A 6,000-nucleotide genomic window follows, 5' to 3' on the forward strand; every position below is an offset into this window, starting at 1 on the left:
CCTGTAAAATGCATCAAGTGCTTCACAGAAAACCGAAAGGAGGAAGTCACTTTTACAAGGCTTAGTTCCTGGTTACAAAAATAATCGCAGCTAAACCTACGTATGTATAACCAAAAAAAGGGGGTGAGAAAAAAGATCGCCCTTCAGATTGGAAACAAACCATTTTGCAAACTAAACAGCTAACCTCCTCAGAGCAAAAATACACGCACTGAAACTTAACATTACCACCAGTCTGGGCTCGCATGACAGGCTGTACCTGACAAAATGCTTTCACTGCTACCATTTTATTTAAGCTCCTCTCAGACATAAATTACGTCCACCTGACTGACAAAGTATTTCTAGTGAAGCAAAAGGTAGGCAATTCCTACAGAAAAAAAATGTCTTCCCTCCTACAGACATTTCTTTATGCTGGACCAGTGCAACTCAAACAGTAAGCAAATTGCCAACTGCTGAATAAAACCCAAACGCGTTCAAACGAGGCATCAAAAGCCCTTCACAACTTGGCAGGCATCTACCTTTCTTCCCGGTCTTACTTCCACCACAAACTCCAGGCGAACTCCGATACTCCAGGTGCTTCACTGAATATATGCCTCTGCACCTTTGCTCTTGTTTCCTCTAATTGGGATACCTTATTCCGACATCTGTCTGGATGTGCTGCAAACACCTCCAACTAAATACGTCCAAAATTCATTTTCTTTCCATGCCACCTCCCCAACTTACCCCCCTCCTCTCACATTACCTACCTTGGTGAATGGTACCACCCAGTTCCCTAAGCCAGAAACCAGGCACTCATCCTAGAAGACTTCTATTTCTTCATTTCCTTTTTTAAAAAATGTGTATTTATTTTTGAGAAAGAGAGAGAGAGAGAGAGAGAGAGAGAGAGAGAGAGAGAGAGAGAAAGCGTGAGCTGGGGAGGGGCAGAGAGATAGACACACACACACAGAATCCCAAGCAGGCTCCAGGCTCTGAGCTGTCAGCACAGAGACGAACGAGGGCTTGAACTCACAGACTGCAAGATCATGACCTGAGCCAAAGTTAGACGCCCCACCGACTGAGCCACCCAGGCACCCCTCTTCATTTCCATAAATAATCAGCCTCCAATTCTATGGTTTCTATCTTTTAAATACTGTTCAAGGGGCACCAGGTGGCTCAGTGGGTTGAGTGTCCCAATTCGGCTCAGTTTGCGATCTCCTGGTTGGCTGGTGAGTTCCAGGCTCACCGCTGTCAGCCTATCAGTGCAGAGTCTGCTTCAGATCCCCTATCCCCCTTCCTCTCCCCCCCCCCCCCCTCCGCCCCCCCCCCCCCCCCATATTAAAAAACAATACATACATACATACTGCTCAAATCCGATCCCTCCTCTCCTTCCCACGGTCACTGTCTCAGTTCAGGCCAAGACTATGGCAACAGCTTCCCAACACTGGTCTACTCTGCCATCATGTCCCTTCTGCCTTGACAAACTAAACTTCCTAAAACATAAATCTGACCACATCATTTTCCTAAGATCCACGTTACGCAGCACAATTTACAAGGTCCTTTATATCTGACCCACCACTTCCCACTTCCTCCGTTTCTCCAAGCATTACTAGAATTTCAGTCACTGCATTAGCCATGGTCTTTCACATGTCCAGATCTCCACGTCCTTGCACTTGTACTCTTTGCCTGGAAATCCTTTTTCCAGACTGACCACACAGCTAAGTCAGTTTTGCAAGACTTATCCTCCCATTTCCTCCTCAAAGCTCGGAAGTCTGGCTCAGGTATTCCTCTCTCTATTCTCCCATAGCCCTGTACTCACACAGTGCATTGTGACAGTGCGTATGGCAAGCCATCCCTGATTTACTTGTCTGCCCCCCTACACTCCAGGGTAACAGCTGTATTCCTGGCCACCAGGCCAAGTGCCTCATTTAGTATGTACCTCATACATATTAAGGGCTCAACGAATGAGTGGTGAATGATGAATGTGCTGGGCTGTCCTGTTTTTCAGCTGAACAGGGATCCCTACAAAGAGCTTCAACTGACACGGTTCTGATACGAACCTCTGCCTGAAAAGGTGCTCGTCCTCTCACCAAGCTTCATGCTGTTTATCCTTCAAAATTCATCTTAAATTCTGCTCTGCAGAAGGGATTTTCCTGAGCCCTAAGTTATATATTTCCAACACTGTTCTTTCCTAACACTCATCACATTTATAATTACTTCTTAAACGTCCCGGCAAAGGTCTGGCTTTTTTTTTTTTTTTCTTCCAAAACTGCATTCCCTAGATATGGCAGAGTGCTTGACAGAATAAACACAATTTGTTAGACTGAATTTAATCCTGTGAGATATGCAGAGATCTCCGCTTAAAAGATAAGAAAAATAAGGCTCAAGGAAGTTAATGCATCTACAGCTACAGAAACTTAGCAGAGCGGACAGACCAAACCTGAGCCATATGATTTCAGGTCCAGAAGTATGCAACACCTTCAATAAAGTTAAACAACCCTTTCAGAATAGGAGCAACGGATCTGGAGGAAGGAGAGGCTATCTGATTGCAAACACAAAGACCTGCCCCACTCTCTTGTGAAAAACTACCCAGGTATTCCAAACAGGTTGCATTTAAAAAAAAAAAAAAATTCCACGCAGCGGGCGGTCTTTAACCTGCAGCTGCCCGCCGCGACTCGACACCGACCGGAAGACCACTCAGATAAAGAAAGAGGTTCCTGGGAAACAGTCGTGGGAAGGACCTGGGGCTGTTAATCTAAATAACTGAGGTCTTGAGTCCAATTGTTTCCCTCACTCGCTATACGGTCGTAGACCAGCCTCTCCTCCCCGGGGATCAATTTACCCATCTGTGCAATGGGGACGAGATGGGGCATAGAGAAGAGTCTAAGGTGTCGTTGGTTCCTTAGGAATGCCTAAGTCTGGGCACCTTAGGAATCAGGCCCCCGCTGAGGCTGACGGCCAGGACTGCAAAATCCAGCGGAGGGGCCTCCCCAGAGGAGCCCGGCTCCGTTGGTCACCCTGGCCCCACCTCAAGAGACCGCGCCCAGGATCCCGGGTCGGCCTGAGGGCCTCCGCTATGGCCCCTTCAGCAACGCTCACCGTACGCGCATAGGTCGGTAAGACCATTAACAACTCCAGAGACCAGTGAGCCGCGGAGTGGACCCCCGTCCCTACCCGGCCGCGTTCCCTCACCTCAGAGTTCCGCCTCACCTCCGGACTGCGATCAGCCGTTCTCCACTTCCGGCAAGAACCGCCCAGCAATCTTCGCGCGACCCACTTCCGGGCCCTTACTGGGCGCGGCACCCCCACCGGAAATGGACGGCTGCTGAAACGCCGAGCTAGTGGAGGGACCCGGGAGGAAGTCTGGCCGCCCCGCTCGTGGCTCCGCCCCCTATTCTCCACGCCCGGAAGGGAGATCCATGCTAGACCGGAGGGCACGTGGGAGAGGGTCCCGCCCCCAAAGCCGGAGCGGCCCCCGGTGTGTGCTCGGGGGTAGGCCACGCCTCCCTGCCAACTGGCGGAGCCGAGTCGTCCGGGCCAATGAAGGGCCGAAATTACCAGCTAAGCTCCACCTCCGGAGAAGGAGAACAGGTGAGTGGCTAAATTAGTGCTCCTATCAATGCGGTCTCAATGACAGAGGCCAGTGCCTTAGCCTAGCCGTCGGAAGGGGTCTTGGAGGGACTAGGAGTCAGGATTTTCTGGGAATCCCGCACAATCGTCCACTCTCCGAGGAGATTGAGGCGAAGCTCCGCCTCTTTGGGCGTGCATATCTGTGTCGCCGTTTGTGACGTGCGGATGCCGTTGGTCTGAACAGTGTCCTAGGGATACCTCCCGAGGCCGGTGTGGGGAGGTGGTTGGTGAGGGAGCGTGGGTCCAGCCCTGGGTTTCTGGACATGCCCACCCTCGCTCGGCTTGCTGGCTGGGAAGGTGGAGGCTCGCCCCACTTCCTGTTTGTTCCGTGTGCTCTGTGACCATAGATGGTCAGGTCTGGGACCGCGCGGAAGCCTCCGCCCCGCGGTTTTGGAGTCCTTCCTCCCCGCGCGCAGGGTGTGGTCCCCGAGAATAAGATGAGCGGAGTGAGCGAAGATCATCCTCCGCTCCGCTAAAACCGGTTTGTGAGGCCGCCTCGCCCGGAGCTGGGCGTGCCCTGCCACCTGCCACTCAGTCCCGGGGACATTAGGTTCCGTGGCCGCAGCCCGCGGGGGAGAGAAATTTCGCGTGGTCCTCGGGCCTGGGGATCAGAGCTTTGTTCCCTCAAGGCTCACACTTTCCAACCGGTGATTATCCTCCCACAAAGATTTATTTCCAGAAAAAATTGGCGAGTGCAATTGTTCCCACTCCTTTGGCTGAGCGACGGTGACAGCTCCAAGCTTCAAGTTGAATGCAGGCGCTATATGCCAAAGTCACTCGACAGATACAGTTCTTATAATAATAGCCACCATTTACTGCGCACTATGTGCCAGGCCTGTGCTGAATGCTTCAAGAACATTTTCATGTAATCCTAATAGGAACTCTCTGTGGTAGATGCTATTGTGGCCTCCAGTTTTCAAATGGGGAAGCTAAATTACGTGCCAAAGTCACAAAGTAACTTAGAACTTTGAAGTAAACACATCTATATGATGAAATCCCATGAGTATGCCACAGACCATACTGAAATAACATGTGCCACAGTTTTGAGTTAGTGATGCCTCTGGATGGGGAGACATCCTGGGTTTCCATAATTCCTGGCTTGGGCACTTTACTAGGGATTAGACTGGCTAAGTTACCTGACTTGGCTGAACCTGGGCCTCTTTTTAATTTTGTGACTTCCAGTATGTTTAAAAGAAAAATGACCACATGACAAAATAGAGTACAAAAATTTATATTTTAAATATTTACATTTAACAAAAAACACTGTCTTTCTCTCTCTCTCTCTCTCTCTCTCACACACACACACACACACACACACACACACACATATCACACAAATATATCAAATAATTATATTTGAGTGCTTCATGTTTGTGAAACCTAGGGCAGATAGCCTCCCTGACCCTCATTGTAATCAGCTCTCCATTTAAGCCCTCAATCTCTTTCTGAATTTAGAGACAGCAGATACCTAGACATGCATTCCAGATGTAGGGGAGAGGGAGGAGGAAACAGGAAGAAGGATAAAAGGAAGAAAGTTTTCCTATTTACAAAATGGGGATAATAATTTGTGGGGTTGAAATAAGAAACAGAAGCAGTAACCTATATGCAACTACATTGTAAAGTGATTCTTTGTAAAGAGTGCACACATGAGTAAGTCACAACCCCTGCCCCTAAGGAAACTTCTAATCTTTTAAGGAGTCTAACCACATGTACTTGTAACCCCACGGGAGGCAATTTAAGAGCAGTATCTATCACTTTATTTATTTTGTAACATTTTAAAAGTTCATTTATTTTGAGAGAGAGGCAGGGAGGGGCAGAGAGAGGGAGAGGGCAAATCCCTGCGCTTTTAGCACAGAGCCCAAGGCAGGGCTCTAACCCACGAATCATGAGATCATGACCTGAGCCAAAATCAAGAGTCAGACACTTAACTGACTGGGCCACCCAGGTGCCCCTATTTATTCATTTGTTTATACACTGAAAAAAATGATTGAGTTCATGATTGAGTTCTTCCTCAAGAAGCATCGTAGGCACCATGCTACTTTGCACTAAACACGTTGAGGAGTATGCGAGTGGACAAGTCAGACTCTGTCCCTGCCCTCATGGAGCTTACAATCTATTGTGGAAACAGGTGTTGCCATCTGGGGCAGTCATCAGAAGTACTGACTATTGACTTCCAGCCTTTTCCTCCTCACTGATCTTGCCCAATTTCTCATCCATGGTGGGCTTTCATCAGGCACATGACCAATGAGTGCCTTGAATTTGGAATCGTCATTTCCTGGGCTGAGATGGGTGGGGAGAACATTGAGAGCAGACCTGAGTAAACGGTAGCAGAGGTGGAATCTGTGACTGGCTGAGGTGAGAGGTTCCTATAGAAGAATAGGAGTTAAGGCTGAAAAG

The 6,000-nt window shown here is 49.0% G+C and overlaps 1 protein-coding gene across 1 annotated transcript in view; it reads right to left on the minus strand.

The window, feature by feature from the left end:
• Positions 1–3,242, minus strand: part of CAP1 (cyclase associated actin cytoskeleton regulatory protein 1) — a 27,823-nt gene extending 24,581 nt beyond the window's left edge. Inside the window, exon 1 of the mRNA XM_049618693.1 lies at positions 3,166–3,242. The gene's annotated coding sequence lies outside the window, so the exon portion shown is untranslated. The remainder of the gene's footprint in view (positions 1–3,165) is intronic.
• Positions 3,243–6,000: the final 2,758 nt, after the last annotated feature.

This window comes from Panthera uncia (assembly GCF_023721935.1).
Source record: "Panthera uncia isolate 11264 chromosome C1 unlocalized genomic scaffold, Puncia_PCG_1.0 HiC_scaffold_4, whole genome shotgun sequence".
NCBI lineage: Eukaryota > Metazoa > Chordata > Mammalia > Carnivora > Felidae > Panthera > Panthera uncia.